The sequence below is a fragment of the Pleurodeles waltl genome, chromosome 5 (assembly GCF_031143425.1).
Source record: "Pleurodeles waltl isolate 20211129_DDA chromosome 5, aPleWal1.hap1.20221129, whole genome shotgun sequence".
Lineage (NCBI taxonomy): Eukaryota > Metazoa > Chordata > Amphibia > Caudata > Salamandridae > Pleurodeles > Pleurodeles waltl.
The window spans coordinates 599,639,131-599,662,952 of NC_090444.1; positions in this window are offsets into that span (position 1 = coordinate 599,639,131).

The window sequence follows — 23,822 nt, forward strand, 5'->3', positions numbered from 1 at the left end:
TGCCTACCTTGAGGGCAGATGGGCCTAAAAGTAGGCCGGTCCGCCCCCAAGGGGGCAGAAATGGCCAAATGTTTCCAAAACTAAAAGTGGGAGTAATACTTGACAAAGGGGCCACTTCCTGAATTGCACAAAAATGTATCTCTAGTATCTAGTGGCTTTCTGCCCACCTTGGGGAAGGTGGGCCTAAAAATATGGCCGGTCTGCCCCCAAGGGGGGGGGGCAGAAACAGCAAACATATTTTCAAAAATAAAAGGGGAGCGACCCTTGCACAAACATTTATCCGTGGTGTCTAATGACTTCCTGCCCACCTTATGGAGCTGATGTGCCCCAAAATATGCACGATCCGCTACCAAGGAGGGCAGAAACTGGCAAAATATTTGTTAAATATTGTCCCTAAGGAGAGCAACTCTTTGCTCAATGGGTTTCTCTCTGTAAATGATCAATCCCTGAGGTGTAGTTGGTATGGACCCCTCTGGGGGTAGGACAGCAAAAAAAATGGCTGATCTAGCCCCCAGAGGGGCTGAAACGTTAACTGAAATATTGCCTTAAGGGGCTGCTCCTCAAACAATACAAAGAATTTGTGGTGGTCTAGTGGTTTGGATCCCTGGTTGACAATTGCGGCCATAAACATGATCATGGAGCAGAAATTCAAAAATTACTTTCACTGGGGAAAGGAAACCCCCTGTGTAGGCATTTCCACTAACCCCCCCCTCCCCCGGGAGAAGCACTTACCTTGAGTGGGTCCTCTCTCCAAACACGTTGTAAGGCAAATGGCTTCTAGCACATCCCTGGCAGCTTCTGATGTGATGCGCATGCTGTAATCATCAGATGCCAAAGGGGTCAAAGGTGGCAGAGGAAGCGCTTCCTGCTGTGGGGTTTGAAAGGGCGGCCCATAAGGGAGTGCCAACACTTCCCCTGAGTGGGTGTGAGGACAGCACGGTGCCATCCTCAGCACAAGTCTACCGTGGCTGAGGATGGCACCGTGGCATCCTCAGCCCGCAAGGGGTTAATCTTTACAAAGACATAGGAGCCTTGGGGATCCTGTTTATAAAACCTTATAAGGTAGCATCTTTTTTAAGTATAGCAACACCACACATTTTTGTGGGTCTAGGTTCTGTGTTTTCATGTCCGGCCTCAACTTGGAACATCCAATACTTGTTACAATACTGACCCAGTTGTATTTAAATTTTGCTGATTCCTTATCTGACTTATGAGTCTCCTAGATGGGGGCAATGTTTGTATTTTTGGTCTGTAAATAGAGCAAAGTCTTCCATCTCTTAAAATCTTTACCTAGACCATTGATTCTGAGGGCCTTATTCACAAAGACAAAGTTAGTGCGCAATCTACACATGCAGGGTAGAATCTCCACACTTGGGACAGAAAACAACATAGTGAAAGAAGAAGGCATTCATTGGTGTATACCCCAACACAAATGCCTAGATACAATCCTCATCATTTAATCAACCAATCAAGGATTTGTAAAGCATGGCAAATCACCCTTGAGGGTCTCAAGGTACTAGACTTGCTGCTTGCTTCGTGGTATCCTGTCTATTCAAACAGCCAGGTCTTGATCTTTTTCCTGAATAGCTGGAGTGATGGGGTGGTTCTAGGGGGCAGGGGAAGGTTGTTCCAAGCTTTGGCTACAATGTGTGAGAAGGAGCATCCTCTGGGGTTGCTTTGATGGACCCCGGGGTGTCTGTGAGAAAGAGGGAGGAGGATCGAAGGTGTCAGGTTGGTTAGTGGAAGGTCAGGCATTTGTTGATGTAAGCTGGCTCTTCTTCGCGCAGGGCTTTGTATGCATGGGTCAACATCAGGAACTGGCATCTCTTTTGAATTGGGAGTCAGTGTAGCTTCTTGCAGGTGGGGTGTGAGGTGGGATTGTCTGGGGAGGTTGAGTATAACTCTGGCTGCTGAGCTTTGTTTTGTATGTAGTGTCTTCAGGAGGCGTATGATAATTTCTACAAAGAGTGAGCTCCTGTAGTCCAGTCTGCTGGTGATGAGGGCCTGCGTGATGGTCCTTCTGGTGTTGACTGGGAGCCACCTGAAGGTCTTGTGTAGCATGCATAGGATGTGGAAGCAGGAGAATTAGACTGTGTTTACCTGTTTCTTCATGGAAAGCGTGCTGTCCAGGATTATGCCAAGGTTGTGGGCATAGTCTGTTACGGTGGAAGATGGGTCGAGTTCAGTGGGCCAACATGCGTTATTCAATGGAGAGGTGTTGTTCCCAAAGAAAAGGATTTGCATCTTGTGTGTGGTGAGTTCAAGAAAGGTGTCCTTCATCCAGCTGGTGACGTTCATTCTAGATCTGTGGAAATTAGCTCTGGTGATGGGGGGGGGTCTTCCAACAATGAGATGATGAGCTGGGTGTCATCAACGTAGGAGATGATGTTGAGTCTGTGTGATCTGACGATGATGGCATGTACAAGTTGAAGAGTGAGGAGCTGAGCGATGATCCTTGGGGGACGCCACAGATGATCTTCTTGGGGTCTGAGGTGAACACTGGAAGACTAATTTTCTGGGTTCTTCTAGTGAGGTTTGAGGCAATCCAATTGAGGGCATCTCTCTGGATTCTGATTTGGTGGAGTCTGTTGACCAATATGTGATGAGAGACAGTATCAAAGCAGGCTGACAGGTCCAGGAGGATGAGAGCCACCATCTTGTAGTGATCCAGAGGGCCCTGATGTCATTGGTGGCTGTGATCAGGGCTGTCTCAGTGCTGTGGTTGCCTTGGAATCCAGATTGAGAGGGGTCAAGGAGGTTGTTGCATTCCAAGTGTTCGGTGAGTTGCTGGTTGATTGCGTTCTTGAGAACCTTAACTGGAAATGGGAGCAGATAGATGGGCTTGTAGTTCTTTGGTTCTGCTGTGTAGGCGGAATGTTTCTTTAGGAGGGGCCTAGCTTCAGCATGTTTCCAGTCTTCAGGGAGGAGGATGAGTGATGAAGGTGTTCAGGACTTTCTTGAGCTCCTCGCCAATCTTGTGCTCAAAGTTGAAGGTTTGGTGGGGGCAGGGGTCCATAGGTGCCCCAAGTGTGCAGAGTTTATGATGGACATTGCAGCTTGAGTGGTGAGAGCGTCCCAGTGGGTGAACAGGTGTTCAGGTTAGTGGGTGTGAGTAGGTCGATGCTGTTGTCCGCAGTGGGTTGGGGTTTGAGGTCTTTGTAGATGACAGATATATTGTTGTGGAAGGGTGTCAAACAGTTCTTTGTATGGGGTGATGTTCTTCCTGGTGGCTGCAGGGTTGGAAAACTCCTTCACAATGGTGAAGAGCCCCTTGCTGACATTTGTGCTGGCTTGAGATCTATGACATCTGATTGTACAACCAGCATAGCACAAAACACCTAACTTAAAATAGAAAATAGCTACATGTAGACACTGGATTGTTACCTAAGTGTAGGGGTTTGTATTGGAGAATGTTAGAAATGGGGTCTCTAGCTGGCAGTGGTTTGTACCCTGTCCAAGGAGGGACCCATAATTTAGTCAGGATATGGGAGTCACTCATCTAAGGTAACCCCTGCTGACCTGTGGCGGGAAAAAAAACAGATGGATTAAACCCAGATTCTTGTGACTGGGGTCGAATGTTTGCATTGTTCAGCATTCCGCCCATCATCTCTTCTTTTTGCTTTTGTCGCCCTAAGTGGGAAGGTTATACCAGACATGGGTCCAGTGCTCACTGCAACACTGGATTCAGCTAGCCTGGCTGATGAGGGATGATACCCCGTAACTGGTCCCAAGACGTTTGTTTCCAGTCCAGGGAGGACCTGGTGTGGCAGTTCAGGCTGAACTGTTCCCATTGGGAACACGGTCAAGACTGGTTTGCATATGGGTGTGTCCAATCTGGGGTGGCATGGTGGGCAAAAATATGGATTAATCCCAGATCCTTGTGACTGTATTAAAAAATAGTCCCAGGATGCTTGTTTCTGGTCCAGGGAGGACCTGGCTGTTAGGGTTTGTACACAGCAAAGAGCATGTCCCCTCTCACTGCACTAGTGGGTTCTGTAATAGCTCCCTTTTAAACTTACTATTAAAAGCCTTTCTTGTTATTTCACCTTCCCCCCCCTAGGCTTCTGTGTATGTTGTTTAATGTGCTGTTTTGTTTACACATTGGGCCTTGCTTTTACCAAGGCTTCTTTAAAACACTCCTCCCTAGGCCATGTGTTAATCCAACTCATTTGCATAATAACTGAAACTCTGCACACCTTTCAAGACCATGTGCAGCATGTGAGGACCACACCCAGCTCTTCAAACCACACCCAGCTCTGCACACCTTCCAAGAACATGTGCAGCATGTGAGGACCACACCCAGCCCTTCAAACCACACCCAGCTCTTTGAGCCACACCCAGCCCTGTCTATAAAAGGCATCCCCGAGCCTCACCCAGTGCTTGTGCTCGTCTACCTCCAGCTTACCTGAGAACAGATCCCTCGGCGCTGGCACTCCTGCTCTTTACAGACTTTCTTTGACTTCAATGGGCGCAGCTGCTGGCTCTTCCTTCTTCCGGTTTCCGGTTCCTCCTTGCCTCAGCCTCTCTCCTACGAGTAACCTGCAAAAGAGAAAGAAGACAAGGTTAGACTGATCAGTATCTCTTGCCAGCAACAAGTAAGAGCAAAACTTTTTATTACCTGAGGAAGCTTTGACGGCAATTTCTGGATTCGTGTATAGACAGTTTGAGGCGAAGTGCCTTCCACGAGCATTGTGATTCAGGCTCTTTGTTGCAGGAGTATTTTGCGGAACTTTGTGAAGCGGACATTGTTTTTTTTTCATGGAACTTTTGGGAATTGAACAGTGAAAACCATTGACAGCAAGGCAAACAGTAAATCAAGGACTTGCACAAATTACATGCTGTATTTTGATGTAAAAGTACAGTATTTGTTTTATAAAAGATTCTGGAAATATGGGAAAAGTGAGTCTACTATTGGGAATTTAGGCTTTAGTTATATTATGATGAATGTTTGATATTGGTAATTCTGATAACGGTATTTGTTTAATGTTTTAGAAGCTTTACAGTAATAGAAAACACATCCCAGAGCAGTAACACATTCCAAACCTGGAAACTAGAGACCAGGATCCAAGAGGTACTTTTAGAAGAGAATTTCTAATAAATAAAGGGTTAGTCAGGAACCCATTTAGGAATAGGTTGCACTTATCTGTTCTTTGTTTATGTTTCATTAGGCACCAGTTTCTACAGAAGTCAGAAAGGGCCGCAGATTTGTGCAGCACTTCAACAGTGGAAACGCAAGAACGGTGTTGTCTTTTTATTTTTTATTTTATCCACTTCCCCCCTTCCCTTGAGCTTCTGTTCTTAGTGCACTGTTTTAAAAACTAGTGTGCTGGAACAAGCAGTTTCAGGGTGGGGTCGGATTGTCTTCAACCTCCATCAGAACTGAACAAGAACTCAGGTGAGCTGGGCTTTGACAGAAGCACAAGCCTTAAAAAATTTCAGTTCTGGTGGATGATGAATACCGGGGAAGAAATAGAGGGCATTGACGTCACGGATATGGCGCTGGCCCTAAATGAGGACTTGGCTCATAATGAATCAGTGTCTGGCATCTTGCAACATATGCAAGAGGAAATAGAGAGATTAAAGATGGAGAATACCTCTTTAAAACAGGATTTAAGCAGGTATAAATTTAGGGGATCTCAGTGGAACACAGCTTCTACGCCTTTGTTTAAAACCTCCTCAGAGACAGGGGCGCCATCAAAACATACAACTTTGCCTTCTCCAGTTGAGGTTACTGTTAATGTTCCTAATGTTGTGCCCTTAGCAGCACCTGAACGTTTTCATGGAGATAGTAACAAATTCCATGTTTTTATCAATCAATGTCAATTACACTTCATTTGTAAGCCACAACAGTTCCCTACTGATGATACGAAAGTGGCATTTGTCTTGTCTTATTTGGGTGGCACAGCAGCCAATTGGTCAATTCCTTTCGTGGATAGAGATGATCCTATCCTCCATAATTGGAATCAATTTAAACGTACCATGACCAGCCTTTTTGCAAAACACACTTTCATGCAGGCAAGTGATAATGAGCTTTTAAATCTTAAACAAGGTAACAAGGATTTATTGACCTATCTCACTAGTTTTAATCGTTTACTCACCGAGACACAGTGGCCAGAAGAAAAGCGTGTCTCCCTTTTTTATAAAGGTTTGAGAGACGAGTTAAAAGACGCGCTGGCTCATATCGTTGATTTGCCAAAAGACTATTCGGACTTTGTAGATTTAGTTGTGAAATTAGAACATAGACTAGGAGAAAGAAAGAGAGATAAATACAAACTGGAATCACGGTTAACTTTTATTAGACACGAGAAGAAAGACACAGATAATAAACTCCCTGAACCAGAGCCTATGCAAATGGGGACACTCAGAGGTCCACTCACATCAGAGGAAAAAGAAAGAAGGAGAAAATTTCAATTATGTTTATATTGTGGCAGGGCAGGTCACTTTGCCAGAGAATGTCCAGTAAAGTCTAAAACTCCACGAAAGGGTGCTGTTTCCTCCACCTCCTCAACTGAATCGGGAAACGATTAAGCTCGACAAGGGGAGAGGTTACTTGTTCGAGAAAACATCTTAATCAAACCTCTAATGCTGCACCCTTCAGGGTACCGCACATACCTAGACATTTCATAATTCAGGTCGTTTTAATTGTTACTACCCAAGTGAGGCATTCTCTCCCTGTCCTACTGGACTCAGGCGCAACAGGAAATTTTGTGGATAATAAGTTAGCTGAAATCTTAGGACTTCCTATGTGCCTAAAGCCTTGTCCAGAAGCAGTATGTGCAGTGGATGGGTCAGAATTGACCTCTGGATTAATCACAAAACGAACAAGTCCACTTGTTATGGTCTGTCAGAACGGGCACACAGAGGTGATTAGCTTTGATCTAATAGATACTCCTAATTTTGGTTTGATTCTCGGGGTACCCTGGTTAACAACTCATAACCCAAAAATTGATTGGGTGAATAGAACTGTTACTTTGGATTCCTCTTTCTGTAGAACCAATTGCTATCAAGAAGCAGGTACAGAACAGAGCACAGTATTACACTGTGCTAGTGTTACACAAGATGAACCAAGTCTCCCTCCTGAATATTCTGACTTTAAAGACGTCTTTGATCCAGTAAAGGCTAGTGTGCTGCCCCCACATCGGTCTTATGACTGCCGTATAGATCTTATCCCAGGGGCCCCTTTACCTAATAACAGAGTATATGCTTTGACTGACGAAGAAACCAAATACTTAAGAACCTACCTAGATGACCTACTACAGTCTGGGTTCATCCGTCATTCCACATCTCCGGTGTCATCTCCACTCTTTTTTATCCCAAAGCCGGATAAATCCCTGCGCGCGTGTATCGATTATAGAGGACTAAATAAGGCTACAATAAAGAATAAATATCCTCTTCCTCTAATACCTGTGTTGTTGGATCAATTAAGACATTCTACTGTATACACTAAACTAGATCTGCGGGGAGCTTACCACCTGTTCCGAGTAAAAGAGGGGGATGAGTGGAAGACAGCTTTCAAGACAAAGTTTGGTTTATTTGAGTACACAGTAATGCCCTTTGGGTTATGTAATGCCCCTGCGGCCTTTCAGTTCTTTATAAATGAGGTCCTACACGAATTCCTGGACGTTTGTGTCATAGTATACATAGACGACATCCTGATTTACTCTAAGAACTCAGAAGAACATACCCAACATGTTCGTGCAGTATTATCAAAGTTAAAAGAAAATCATCTTTTTGCTAAGTTAGAAAAGTGTACTTTTAATGTCAGCAAGGTGGACTTTTTAGGATACTGCCTGTCACCTCAAGGAATAACTATGGATGTAAAGAAAATCTGTGCTATTGCTGATTGGCCAGAACCATCCTCTGTAAAAGATATTCAGAAATGTCTGGGTTTCGCCAATTTTTGTAGGAGGTTTATTGCATATTTTGCAGACATTGCGGCCCCAATAACTACCTTGTTGCGGAAAGGGCAACGATTTCTTTGGACTGATGAGGCGGCACACGCCTTTCAACTCCTAAAACAAAAGTTCACTTCAGCCCCAATTCTGAAACATCCTGATCCTGACTTGCCCTTTTTTGTTGAAGCGGATGCTTCACAAGTAGCTTTAGGAGGAGTTCTCTCTCAACGAGATGCAGTAGATGGCCAGTTACATCCTATAGCCTTCTATTCCAAAAAGTTATTGCCAGCTGAACAAAATTACACTGTGGCTGAAAGGGAACTACTAGCTATCAAAGTAGCCTTTTCAGAATGGAGGCATCATTTAATGGGAGCCAAGTACCCAGTTACAATCTTTTCTGACCATAAGAACCTACAGTTTTTTGGATCACTTAAAGCACTAACACCACGTCAGATGCGCTGGTTAATTTTTTTTAGCACATTTGACTTTGTTATAACCTATAGACCAGGTGCACAACAAATTCAATCTGATGTGTTATCTAGATACGGACATACCTCAGACATGAAACAAGATAAAATAGGAGAACCCATTATTCCTCCCCAAAAGTTGTTGGCACCAGTACAACAGAAGGATTTCATCACAGATCTATATAATGCACACATGCAAATAGCACCTCAGGATTGGTTAAAGGATTCCCATAACACAATACAACGAGGTTTATTGTATCACGACAACATGCTGTTAGTGCCCACCTCTGAATTACAAACACAGGTGATAATTTGGCATCACGCCTCACCGTTGGCAGGTCATCCTGGTTGGGTAAAAACCCTGGAAAATGTGCAAAAACACTTTTGGTGGGACACTATAAGAAAGGACATTAAGCAATTTGTCACTACCTGTCCAATTTGTGCAAGACATAAATCTTCTCATAAGGCTCCTGACGGCTTGTTAATACCAATGCCAACACCCAAACAACCTTGGCACACTGTGAGCGTAGACTTTATTGTAGGTTTACCACCTGTAAAATCCTTCACAACAGTGTTGGTTATAGTGGATTTTTAATCTAAAATGGCACATTTTGTACCATTACGGAAATTACCCACGGCGGCAGAATTTGCCGATATTTTTATAAGGGAAATTGTGCGTTTACATGGTTTGCCAAGCAAAGTGGTGTCAGACCGAGGGAGCCAGTTCAACTCCAGATTTTGCAAAAAATTATGTGAAAAACTGAAAATAGATGTGGCCTTATCCACTGCTTTCCACCCAGAGACAGATGGACAGACTGAACGACTGAACCAAACCTTCCTTCAAACGCTACGTTGTTTATTGGCTGATTATTCTAGTGAATGGTTGGAAGCTCTTCCTGTAGCAGAGTTTGTTTATAATAATACTGAGCATTCAGCTCTACTTTGCTCACCATTCTATTTCTTGCAGGGGTATCATCCAAGAGCTATACCCATTTTGTTAGAAGATTCCCTGTTGCCTACAGTAACGGATAGACTAACGAGGTTAGGTGACATACAAGACAAAGCCAGGAAACATTTATTAAAGTACAAGGAAAGCATGAAAAGACAAGCAGACAAACACAGGTCTGAGGCCCCAATGTATAAAATTGGTGACAAGGTATGGCTCTCCACAAAAAACCTAAACATAGAGGGATCCCGAAAGCTGCAACCACGTTTCATTGGACCCTTTAGTATAACTGCCATAGTAAACCCGGTAACAGTAAAATTAGATTTACCAAAAGAATATCCAGTACATACTACATTCCATGTGTCCTTGCTTAAGCCGTACAACTCAAAAACCCGACCTGAACCACCACCTCCACCCATACCAATTAAGGGAAATCTGGAATATGAAGTGAAAAGCATAAAAGACTCAAAAAGAATTAGTGGACGTCTGTTTTATTTAGTAGAATGGAAAGGATATGATGAATCTGAGAATTCATGGGAACCAGCATCATATGTACATGCCCCACAGCTGATTAGACGGTTTTATTTAAAAAATCCAGGAAAACCCCGTCCTGTAGGAGGGCCTTTGAGGGGGGCAACTGTTAGGGTTTGTACACAGCAAAGAGCATGTCCCCTCTCACTGCACTAGTGGGTTCTGTAATAGCTCCCTTTTAAACTTACTATTAAAAGCCTTTCTTGTTATTTCACCTTCCCCCCCCCCTAGGCTTCTGTGTATGTTGTTTAATGTGCTGTTTTGTTTACACATTGGGACTTGCTTTTACCAAGGCTTCTTTAAAACACTCCTCCCTAGGCCATGTGTTAATCCAACTCATTTGCATAATAACTGAAACTCTGCACACCTTTCAAGACCATGTGCAGCATGTGAGGACCACACCCAGCTCTTCAAACCACACCCAGCTCTGCACACCTTCCAAGAACATGTGCAGCATGTGAGGACCACACCCAGCCCTTCAAACCACACCCAGCTCTTTGAGCCACACCCAGCCCTGTCTATAAAAGGCATCCATGAGCCTCACCCAGTGCTTGTGCTCGTCTACCTCCAGCTTACCTGAGAACAGATCCCTCGGCGCTGGCACTCCTGCTCTTTACAGACTTTCTTTGACTTCAATGGGCGCAGCTGCTGGCTCTTTCTTCTTCCGGTTTCCGGTTCCTCCTTGCCTCAGCCTCTCTCCTACGAGTAACCTGCAAAAGAGAAAGAAGACAAGGTTAGACTGATCAGTATCTCTTGCCAGCAACAAGTAAGTGCAAAACTTTTTATTACCTGAGGAAGCTTTGACGGCAATTTCTGGATTCGTGTATAGACAGTTTGAGGCGAAGTGCCTTCCACGAGCATTGTGATTCAGGCTCTTTGTTGCAGGAGTATTTTGCGGAACTTTGTGAAGCGGACATTGTTTTTTTTTCATGGAACTTTTGGGAATCGAACAGTGAAAACCATTGACAGCAAGGCAAACAGTAAATCAAGGACTTGCACAAATTAAATGCTGTATTTTGATGTAAAAGTACAGTATTTGTTTTATAAAAGATTCTGGAAATATGGGAAAAGTGAGTCTACTATTGGGAATTTAGGCTTTAGTTATATTATGATGAATGTTTGATATTGGTAATTCTGATAACGGTATTTGTTTAATGTTTTAGAAGCTTTACAGTAATAGAAAACACATCCCAGAGCAGTAACACATTCCAAACCTGGAAACTAGAGACCAGGATCCAAGAGGTACTTTTAGAAGAGAATTTCTAATAAATAAAGGGATAGTCAGGAACCCATTTAGGAATAGGTTGCACTTATCTGTTCTTTGTTTATGTTTCATTAGGCACCAGTTTCTACAGAAGTCAGAAAGGGCCGCAGATTTGTGCAGCACTTCAACAGTGGAAACGCAAGAACGGTGTTGTCTTTTTATTTTTTATTTTATCCACTTCCCCCCTTCCCTTGAGCTTCTGTTCTTAGTGCACTGTTTTAAAAACTAGTGTGCTGGAACAAGCAGTTTCAGGGTGGGGTCGGATTGTCTTTAACCTCCATCAGAACTGAACAAGAACTCAGGTGAGCTGGGCTTTGACACTGGCTTGGCAGTTTGGGCTGGACTTTTCTCATGGAGAACAGTGTCAAGACTGATTTGCATAAGGCTGGGTCCAAACTTGAGTGGTGTGGTCAGCAAAAAAACTATGGATTAAACTCAGATCCTTTCGACTGGAGGTGAATGTTTGCATTGTTCAGCATTCCATCCATCATATGTTCTTTTTGCTTTTGTCGCCCTAGGTAAGAAGGGTATACCCAGATGTAAGTCCTGTACTCACTGTGCCACTGAGTTTAAGCTAGCCTGGTTGATGAAAGGTGATACCCCTCAACTGGTCCCTGAATGCTTGTTTCTATTTCAAGAGGACCTGATTTGGCAATTCAGGTTGGGTGGTTCCAATGGTGAACATAGTCAAGATTGATTTGTATATAGCTGGGTACAAACTGGGTTGACATGGTGGGCAAAAGAAGATGGGTTAAACCTAGAACCTTGAGACTCGGGGCGAATGTTTGCAATGCTCAGCATTCGATCCATCATCTGTTCTTTTTGTGCAGACTCACTAGTAGCATTTGATTAACAGGCCCTGGGCACACACTGTGCACATACTAGGGACTTTCTAATAAATCAAATATGCCAATCAAGAAGAAACCAATCACCAATACATTTTAGGCAGAGAGCATATGCACTTTAGCATTGGTTAGCAGTGCTAAAGTGCCCAGAGTCCTAAAGCCAACAAAAACAGATCGGAACAAATAGGAGGAAGAAAGCAAAAAGTTTGATAATAATTCCTCAGTCCATAATCTCAGGGCCCACTAAGCTAACCCATGGGGAATCCTTCTCCTCACCTGCGTACCATATCTGTGCAACATCTAACCTTTCTTTGCTCACAGATGTATCCCAGTATTCAGATAGTACCACCATGGCCAAGGTAGTAGTGTCTCATTTTCCACCCTTGGGTGTGACTCCTGTTCCCAACCCAAAGTCAACCTTGTCCACAAGGACAGCAACCCACAGTGGCCACTGACAGCTGTCAGTGATGAGAGCCAGGCCTCAGCCCTTCCAGGGATCTTTGACCTGTGTGGTCTCTCAGAGTAGGGGGTGGTAGCTCCAGGTGACTTATACCCTTTGTCCATTCTCACACTCACCAGTTCAGGGGCGGTATCCCGAGACTGGTCTTCCAACCCAGGGTATGTTCTCTTAGGCCAGACAGGAGTCAAAGGGGAGTCCTTCCCCCCTCGACCTCAATGCCGAGGCTCTGTGCCCTCCTTTTGGAAATGGTACCCCCAGAATCCAGAACTCTCAGGGCGCCTGTTGTAGCCATCCTGCACAATTCTCCCACACATTCAGGGGTGCTAACCTAAAACTAGTCCATCAACCCAGGGTTTATACCTTTAGGCTGAGCATATTCCTGGCAAGACAGGACTTCCAGAGGAGTACAACCACCGCCCCAAAAAAACACAATCCTTATGAGTTGTGTGAGAGTCTACCTGGCACCGGTCTCCTGACCCATATCAATCTGACAGAGCATCAAACACTCCCAAGCCAAAAGTGGTTTCACCAGGGTCACCATGGTCATTCCTGGGGTGCTCTGACCCCAGAGTTGGTGTCCCCTGACCCACTGGTTCTTCCTCTGGGTACTGTCTCCCCCTCTCATCCCTCCATCTTTACTTCTGGACCCTCCGCTCCGTAGTGGTGCTGCCAGAAACCAGCCCTGGTGGGATGCTTATGACAGCTGTCCCCTCTAAGTTCTTCTAACACCATGGGACTCCCATCAGTAGATGGTGTTCTGGTACATACCAGCTCCTCCTGCCTGTGTCCCTTCTGAGATCCATCAGAGAACTGGGGATGGATATAGGGCACCTTGGCCTCTGACCACTTCCAACCCTTCTCCTACCCTTGGAAAGGATGTGGGACCCTTCTCCCCCTACTATGATGGGACCTGTCTGGGTCACTGACACCCTCCCCCTCACTCTGATGGAGAAAAACTGAGCCATCCTCCTTGGGAAAGCTCCCCAGTGCCATCCCAGACACTCTATCATTCACCCAGAGGTCTGCCTCCAGTGCATGTTCCCTGGGGTCAGAAAACTCACATTCCACCAGGTGTTGGTATATCTCTTGAAAACTGTGATTGAACATATGCTCTCTAGCAATAAGACTGTACAGCCCCTCACATGTGTTAACCATGCAACCCTTCACTCAACCATCCAGTCCCTTGAAAAGGTATCCCACATCATCCCCCATCTGGTGAGACAGTGTCTGACTGCATTCCAAACTTAGCCTACCCTCCCGTGGGGGGACTCCACACTCCCTAACCAGGGCTTCCTCTGTGGGTGTACACCTCTCCGTCATTGGAGCCAGCAGAGTGTCTCTCCCGCCACCGGGAACGTGACTCCCTGTGTCAGCTCCCCAAATCACCTCAGGGACCTTGCGCACCTCTGGAGCTACCTCATATGCCTGAGTCCAATGATGTATGTCATCCCCCTCCTTAGAAACCAAGTCGCTGGGTACGTGGACCTTTTCTACATTACTAGACATGGTACTTACACCGTCACCATCTGAGCTGAACTCAGCCTTCCTGGTTTCCATCTCCATCAGACTGAGCTACTGAGCTAAAACAGGTTTCTTCCCCTTGAGCTTCCTGGCTCTCTGCCTATTCTCCAGCTCCTCTGGAGACACATTTGGAGAGGAAATACTGCAGCCAGTTATGGAGGGAGTTCTCCCACCATTCCACCTGCCCCCTCCCCCACAGGTGATGCTGGTTCCTCCAGCCATCCCAGTTGCAGACTTTGGCCCTCATTACAACCCTGGCGGTCGGTGTTAAGGCAGCGGTAATACCGCCAACAGGCCGGCGGAAAAAAAATGGGATCACGGCCATGGTGGAAACCGCCAACACAGACAGCCACTTTAACACACTGACCGCCACGGCAGTACAAACAAACACCGCGGAGGTAACCGCCAACAGACAGGCAGAAGACAATGTACCGCCCACTGTATTACAAGGCACCAATCCGTCAGCTTTTCCGGGGCGGTACCAATGCCAACAAAAGCATGGCGTAAACAATACTTGGAATGGAAACCACTCACCTCTCGACACCTAACGAGGAACCAGGACGCCATGGAGCCCGATCTACAGGTGTTACCAATGTTGGTTTACCTCCTCTTCTACCAGGAACATCAAAGACGGCGTCGACGCCCACGGTGAGTACTGCACCTTGCACACAGGGGAGGGGGGAGGAAAAAGAGTGTGACACACACACGCAACACGCAACACCCCCACCCCCACCCTCACCCGCAACACCATACACACAAATACATGCAGCAACATTACATATACACCCCTTAACCCTCCGGAAGAACGCAAGGACCAAATGAAATGATTGTAACAAGTGTAATCATCTAAAATCCAGATCGGGCAACAGGTGTGTAAAAGATCAATATATACAAATATGTACAGCAACTACACAAGTCTGGATAGTGTTCCATTCATTGCCCGTGGACCAGTGGTCCCAAAATGCAGGGGCGAAGCCCACACATGATACCTGCCTCAAAACGGAGAGAACACTGCAGGGGCATCAGGTCGCTAAAAAACAGGCACCTCAGGGTGAAGGGGAAGGGGGCACCTCAGCCGGATAATGGGACGACACCACTGCTCGACGAGGGGGCTCCATACCCACTGCTTGGTCCTGGGGAGTGCAAAACCACAGTCTCACAAGTTTCTCAAGTGGGTGGGTTGTCCACTGCTTGGTCCTAGGGAGTGCAAAGCCACAGTCTCACAAGTCTCCCAAGTGGGTGATTTTCCCACTGCTTGGTCCTGGGGAGTGCAAAGACACAGTCTCACAAGTCTCTCAAGTGGGTGATTTGCCCACTGCTTGGTCCTGGGGAGTGCAAACCCAAATTCTCACAAGTCTCTCAAGTGGGTGGTTTGAACACTGCTTGGTCCTGGGGATTGCAAAGCCACAGTCTCACAAGTCTCTCAAGTGGGTGGTTTGCCCACTGATTGGTTCTGGGGAGTGCAAGGCCACAGTCTCTCTAGTGGATGGTCTACCCCACTGGTTCTGGAGGGGGCTTTGTGCCCAGATTGCTTCATCCTGCCAAGGACTGTGGTAGTGGATGTATTTCTCCACTGGTTCTGGAGGGGACTGGTGCCCAGAGTCCTTCATCCTGCCAAGGACTGTGGTAGTGGATGTTTCTCTCCAATGGTTCTGGAAGGTGCCTGGTGCCCAGAGTGCTGCACATGGTGTGTGGCACTTCCCATTCCCTCACCTGGGTGTCAGAGCCACGAGATTTTCTGGGAACAGGTAGCATGATACTCCATTGAGGCAGAGACACACTCCACCCTGCGGCAACTTTGCCTGCCAACTACAGGTACTGCCAGTGCTGGTTGTGGTGCCTCATGTAGTCTGTGCAGGGTCCAAGACGTCTCCTGCAGCCTCGGACAACTGCCCACTGGGGATGATGTTCATGTCGGCTGTGGTGGCACTGTCTGAGCACATCGGGGGCAGGTGGTGGTGGTTGTGGCGGTGTCTGTGGTGGAGATTCTGCCGGTGGTACATGTGTCAGCACCTGTGGAGGGAGACAGCAGGACGTCTCCTACAGCCTTGGACGGCTGCCCACTGGGGATGATGCTAGGGACTGTAGCAGAGGCAGCAGACGTGCAGGTGACGGTGCAGGTGGTGGTGGTTGCGTCAGTGGCCACAGCCGTACAGGTTGCTGTTCTGTCTTGCAGAAGGGGTGACACCAGTCCCTCACCCGGAGGCTCCGTGCCCTGAGCTGACTTCCCTTTAGCCTTGTGTCCCTTCCCCATCCTTGGAAGTCACTGCTGGACCTTGGCACTGTCCTCTTTTGTCTTGGAGGAGGCCTTGCTGGGTGGTTGGTGCAGCTTTTCCCTACGGCATGTGGGCCCCTTCTTCACCTTGGCAGGTGGCAGAATAGGGTGATGCTTGTCCTCACTAGGTGGCACACTGGCAGCCCTGATTGGTGCCGCCCGCGATGTTATCTGGACATCCTGGCCCTAGGGGAAGGACGGGGGGAGGTGTAGGGCAGAGGTCAATGGTAGAGAGGAAAAGTTTTTTAGACACACAGGGATGAGAAAATGGAGGGGGTTTGGGAGTGGAGGAAGAGGTAGTGGTTGTAGGATGTGTACATCTGCTGAGTTTGGGTGAGGGTGCATGGGCTGGAGGCTGTTGAGTGGGTGTGTGCCTGCGTTTGTGTACTTTGGGAGGAGGGCTCACAGACACACTGGGAAAGGACACAGGGGATGTGTGAATGGTGGTGCGGGTGGTGATTGCACGTGAGCGGTGTGTAGTGATGGGCGTGCTGGTGATGGAGGTAGTGGCTGAGGATGTAGTGCATGCAGGTGTGAGTGGAGACGAGACAGGGAGGGAGGAGGAGGACGTGGAGGAGAAGGACACAGTGGAGGCAATGGAAGTTGGTGCATCAGTATGTGTATGGTGCTTGTGTGAGTGCCTATGGGATGTGTGGTGCTTATGTTTGCCATGTCCACTCTTGAGTGTTGATGAGTGTGCATGCTAGTCTGATGGTGTGTTTGGGATACGCTGAGGTAGAGGGGATTGGGTCTGGGTAGTGGAAGTTGGAGGGGGGAGGCTAGACACAGGGACAATGGCTGCCATCAGTGCTGAGTCCAGAGCCTGAAATGCTCTCTGTTGGGCTGCCATGCCAGAATGAATGCCCTCCAGGTATGCATTTGTTTGCTGCAAGTGCCTCTCAACACCCTGAATGGCATTCAGAATTGGATGATTGCACAACAGTGAGGGATCTCAGGAGGTCAATAGCCTCCTCACTAGGGGCAGCAGGGCTGACTGGGGCAGGGCCTGAGGTGCCTGGGGCGAAGGAGACGCCCACCCTCTTGGGTGAGCGGACACGGGAAACACGCTGAGGGGCTGCTGGGAGGGCGGTGCTGGTAGGGGAGTGGCGGCTGTACCTGTTGATGCGGTGGACACAGAGGTGCCCGCCACCGCAACGTAGCTCCCATCAGAGGAGGAGTCACTGTCACTGGTGTCTCCTCCTGTCCCCGTCGTGGAGCTCCCATCGCCCGCCGAACCACTGGTGCCTTCAGACTTCATACATTCACCCTCCTGGGCCATGTGGGTTGCAGCTCCCTCCTGCTCCGTGCCAATGCTCCTCCGCCAGATGATGCTAATGCACACAAGGACAGGGTGACAAAACAAAAAGGGGAGGAAAGACAGAAGAGACACATGGTCAATGCCAGTAACACCACCACCGTTTGCGGACACAACACACAGGGAGCAGCACTATGCACTAGGCCATGCACTAACAGTTCAGGGGAAAATCACATGCCCAAGGGGGACTGTGCCTAGACCCATTTGATGCACACCTGGAACCCACAGGAGCCTGACTAGGTGTAGAGGGCCACTACCACTTTTGGGGTTGGAGTGCCACTGCACCTGCCTAACAATGGATCTACCCTGGCACGTTTGCCCTGGCCTAGGGGAACCCACAGCCTACTTCCCCCACCCAGAAACCTCATAAAGCATGCAGAGTCAGCTGAATGAGACTGTACTCACTCACTTGTGGCTGCTGTGATGCCCTCAAGCGCCCATCCAACTCAGGATATGCCACCACCAGGATCCGGTACATCAGGGGGGTCATGTTGTGACGGGCACCCCTTCCACGTTGGGAGGCCATCCCCAGCTGGGCCTCCGCTGTCTTCTTGCTCCAGCAGCGCAGGTCCTCCCATCTTTTGTGGCAGTGGGTGCTCCGTCTATGATAGACCCCAGGGTCCGCAGTTCCTTGGCGATGGCACGCCAAATATCATTCTTCTGGTGGGCGCTGACCTAGATGAAAAGTGAATTAAGAATGGATTTTACTCCCCCATCCGGTTCTTCTTACTCATTGGCCACAACTTCCCACCCTGGCCCAGAAACACATACACTGACCATCATCACTTGCAGGCCTCTGCCCACACCCCTCCTGTATCTTCCATCCACGCCACTCCATACATTCATGTCCCATCCATCATGCTAACAGCATACTCACCTTTTTTTCTGGAGGACCGTAGAGTAGTGTGTACTGGGGGAGGACCCCAGACACCATGTTGTCCAACTCCTCTGCGGTGAAGGCAGGGGCCCTTTCCCCGGACACTGTAGCCATTGTCGCTTCCAGACTCAGGTAACAGCAGCACTTGCAGTGTAGGTCCTCTCCTGTTGAAGGTCAGGTATCAAGTGAGTGAACAGATAGAAAATGGCGGTCACATCCACGGCGGTGCGTACCATCACCGCCAGCGTACATCTTCATTGGCTCCTGGAACCCATAGGGGCCAATGATAACCAATGCTGAATTGCGCTGCGGTCTTCGTCCGCCTACTGTGACGCTGCACAACGCCAGAGCAGTTACCTCATTTCCCCTTGTCCCTCCTTACAGGTCAGGCAGCCACCATTTCAGGGGGCCACATGGCAGGGCAACTAACTGCGTCACATCACTTTTGTGCAGGAATACGGACAGACAGCGTGACACACCGATTTCATCACAATTGTTCTAAACACCCTTGTGAAACCTATGTGGTGTATGACCCTCTGCTCACCCTTCTCCTCCATAGGGCACGTCCGCTGGGGCAGATGATGAGATGGTGTCATCCTCCGGTATACAGACCCCTGGTGGACCTGTCAACAATGGAAGACAGACACATCATTATCACCTACAGACTTGATTGTGCCACAAACCATGAACTGTGTGCCCAGTTAGAGCCAGACCTGATGTCAACTATCCGTCATCCCACAGGAATCCCCCCTCTAGTGCAGGTCCTGTCAGTACTCCATTTCCTGGCCAGTGGTTCCTTTCAAACAACAGTGGCCGGGGCATCAGGGATGTCACAGCCAATGTTTTCTAACAGGTTGTCCAGAGTGTTGTTTGCCCTGCTGAAACACATGCGCAGCTACAACGTTTTCCCTCAGGTGGAGGATTTGCCCACAGTGAAAGGTGACTTCTATGCCCTGGGACATATCCCCAACATCATTGGTGCCATTGATGGTACACATGTGGCGTTTGTTCCCCCAGCCAGGAATGAATAGGTGCACAGAAACCACAAAAGCTACCATTCCATGAATGTGCAGATGGTGTGTTTGGCAGACCAGTACATCTCCCATGTGATTGCCAAGTATCCTGGCTCTGTGCATGATGCTTACATTTTGAGGAATAGCAGCATCCCTTATGTGATGGGGCAACTCCAGAGGCACATCGTGTGGCTAATAGGTGAGCCCAAGGTCCCAACACAGTTTATATAGGTGTCTGGGTATAGGAGATTCTCTAAGGGTTGGTGTGTGTCTAACAGTTATCCCTCGATATTTGCAGGTGACTCTGGTTACCCCAACCTGTCATGGCTACTAACAGCAGTGAGGAATCTCAGGACAAGGGCAGAGGAACGCTACAATGAGGCACATGGGTGAACTAGGAGGATAATACAGCGGACATTCGGCCTCCTGACCGCCAGGTTCCGCTGCCTCCATCTGACAGGTGGCTCCCTATACTACTCACCGAAGAAGGTGTGCCAGATCATTGTGGCATGCTGTATGTTGCACAACCTGGCTTTGCGACCCCAGGTGCCTTTTCTGCAGGAGGATGGGCCTGATGATGGTCTTGTGGCAGCTTTGGAGCATGTGGACAGTGAAGAAGAGGAGGCAGAAGAAGAAGGTATAGACAACCAAAACAACATCATCATGCAATACTTCCAGTGAGACACAGGTAAGAGACTGGCACTGCTCCTCTCATATCATACTACTATAGGACGTTGCATGATTCTGCCTTTTGACCTCTGTGTATGGACCCTCACAGTTCACTTTGGCTTTCCATTTCACAGATCTGGGTACCACTTTCTGCCTTCTGCTATGTTTACTGCTGCCCAATGACTGTCGAACATTGGTATGTGAAAATGAACATTGACATTGCTATTTTTCTGAGAGGTTGCAATAACACATTTGTGAAAGTACAGACTGACTCCAGATTGATTTGTGATTCAAAGGTGTTTATTTCTGTGCTAATAAGTGGTGGGGGCTGTGCAATGGGCTGGGGTGATGGTGGAGGAATGTTCACGCTGGAGTTGGTATCACAGGTGTATTGTCCAAGGGGGCATAGGAAGTGGAGTAATGGCAGTTCAAGGTTGTTAGGGTGACATAGTGGGACAGAAGGGTGACAATCAGGAGAGTCTTATTTCCTGTCGGGGGTCTTGGCAATGTTCTCTGTCTTGTTCCTGGATCTCAGGGACCATTTGCGGAGTGGTTCTCCTTCTGCAGGGGGTGGGGTGCTGGTGGCCTGTTGGTCCTGTGGTGGGACCTCCTGTCCTCTAGCACCGGCGGAGGTGGAGGGCTGTTCATAGTTCAGGCTAGTGTCAGGGGCCCGTTGGTGTGCCACTGTGTCGCTCATGCCAGCACCTCTGCAATGGTGACCAGGGTGGTGTTAATGGACTTCAAGTCCTCCCTGATCCCCAGGTACTGTTCCTCCTGCAGCCGCTGGGTCACCTGAAACTCGGCCAGTACTGTGCCCATGGGAAAGGTGGTATGCTGCCATGATGTTGGAGAGTGCCTCATGGAGAGTGGGTTCCCTGGGCTTGTCCTCCCCCTGTCACACAGCAGTCCTCCCAGCTTCCCTGTTATCCTGTGCCTCAGTCCCCTGAACCGTGTGCCCACTGCCACTGACCCCAGGTCCCTGATTGTCTTGTGTTGGTGGGTTTGCGTGGGGTCCCTGTAGTGGTGGACACACTGCTGATTGATGTGTCCTGGGGACAGAGGGATGGGCCCGCTGGGTGGGTGCTGTAGTGGTGTTTCCTGATGGGGGAGGTTCAGTGGTGGTTTGTGACAGTGGCAGGGGAACCGACTGTCCAGATGTCCCTGATGAGCCGGGCTGGTCACCTTGATACAGGTGTGCAGAGCTGCTGTTGTCACTGTGGGCTTCTTCTGTGGGGGGACTGGATATGTCTGGCACCTCGTTTCCGGTGACGTTGGGTAGGGGTCCTGTTGGGGTGTAAATGCACAGTTATTGTATCTGTGTGTGCCATCTTGTGCAATGGGTGAGTTACCCTCTAGCCCTGTGCTTGGCTTATTGTCTTTGCCCTTGTGTGATTGGTGATTTTGTGGCATGGGTGAGTATCTGTACTGGACATGCTTTGGTGATGGGTGTCCATGCATTGGTTGTAACATGCAGGCCTTGGTTTTGGGATGTGTGGATTGTGATAGTGGGGTATCTGTGGGGTGTTGGGGTGATGGGTGTGAGGGTTGGGCTAGGAGTTTGTGATAGCATGCAGGTAGGGTAGGGGGGATATAGTAGTAAAGATATGACTTACCAGAGTCCAGTCCTCCTGCTACTCCTGCGAGGACCTCAGGATGCATTATTGCCAAGGCTTGCTCTTCCCATGTTGTTAGTTGTGGGGGAGGAGGTGGAGGTCCACCGCCAGTCTTCTGTACTGCTACCTGGTGTCTGGATACCACGGAACGCACCTTCCCCGTAGGTCGTTACACCTCTTCCTGATGTCATCCCGTGTTCTTGGATGCTGTCCCACTGCGTTGACCCTGTCCACAATTCGCCGCCATAGCTCCATCTTCCTTGCAATGGATGTCAGCTGCACCTGTGATCCAAATAGCTGTGGCTCTACCCGGATGATTTCCTCCACCATGACCCTGAGCTACTCCTCAGAAAACCTGGGGTGTCTTTGAGGTGCCATAATGTGGTGTGGGTGCTGTGTGAGGTGATGTGTGTTGTGCTGTGTGATGTGTTGTGTTGGTGTGTGTTCGTTGAGGTGCATGGATGTTGTATAAGTGATGGTGTTGTGTGCTTGTGGATGCTGGTATTGTGTTTGCTATTCTCTCTCTATGTGCTTCTTCCAAAACATTTGTTGTAAGGGGTTGTGGGTAATGTGGCTGTGTGTTTTATAGTGGTGTGAGTGTGTGGGTGTGGTGTGTGTATGTGTATCAGGTGTTTGTATTTTGATTTGTCCAATGTGGTTGTGTTTTGTAAATGTGTGTGTATTTTGAGCTCGGTGGTGTGTACCGCCAATGGATTACTGCGGTTGAATGACCGTCGCATTGATTCGTGGGTCGTGATAGTGTGGGCGTAGTTCTGTTGGCGTGACGTTGTAGGTTTTGCTATCACCAGTTTATCACTGACCTTTGGTGTGGCAGACTTGTGTGGGTGTCTGTATTGTGGCGGATTACGAGATGTGGGTCGTAATACCAGTAGTGGATTTCCGCCACGGTATCTTGACGGCCGTCAGCATGGCAGTAAGCGGGAATTACCACCAGGGTTGTAATGAGGGCCTTTGTTCTTCCTCCTCCACAATCTCATGCTCATTCTGTAAGTGCTCACCAACCTCTCTGGCTGCCAACCATGCCCTCTGCACTTTTTGCAGCTCCTCATTCTTAGAGAAGCCTTCAAAAGGGCATTTGAAATTCCTGCAGAACTTTTTGATCTGAGGCACCATATGGGTTTCCAACCTCTCCTGCTAATACACAAAATCTGCAACCACAGCCGATGGCTCACAAGAGTTGCAAAAAAAGAAAGAGAAAAACAGTATTCTGGTATTTTATGGTCTGTGATATGGAAGTAGTGTACACCAATCGCTATATGTAAATTACAAATACAAGTCCTCATCCTCATCCTCATTGATGCCCACCAATTTTATAAATGGGGTCTCTAGTTGGCAATGATTTGCACCCTATCCAAGTATGGACCCTCACTCTAGTCAGTGTAAGGGAGTCACACAGGTAGGTTAACCCCTGCTTGCCCCTTGGTAGCTTGGCACAAGCAGTCAGGCTTATCTTAGAGGCAATGTGTAAAGCATTTGTACACACACACACACACAATGACACAGTGAAAACACCACAAAAGTATTCCACACCAGTTTAGCAAAATAGCCAATATTTATTGGAGTAAAACATGACCAAAATGACAAAAATCCAACATACACAAGTAAAGTTACACATTTTCAAAGATTAAATCCTATTATAGCGCTTAGAAACACAATAGCTCCAACTGGTGCTATCATGGCATCTTGACAGAGTCCCTTCCAACAGTCTGACGCCACTTGCGAGGGAGTGTGGGCCAGTCATGGGTCGCACAGAGCGCAGGTACAGTACCTTGGAAAAAGATGAGTAAACATAGACGTGCACAGAGTTGGGGAGGTGAGGCATCACTGGAGTTGGTGCAGCCTAGGTTCCTTGCTGCTGCTGGGGAGGTGAGGCATCAGTTCCTTACTGCCAGGCAGGGGAGGTGAGGTGTTGGTTCTTCATGGGCAGTTACAGAGGAGGTGATGTTGCATCTGTGGTGAGGCATTGTTTTCCTACGACAAGGCGGAGTTGATGAATCCAGCAGGTCAAGATGCGAGGCGTCGACTGTGGTGTCACAATCACATCGCAGGGCCACAGGTGCTGCGGCGGAGTTGGAGTTGGGTGTCACAGATGTCGGTGACATAACACTCG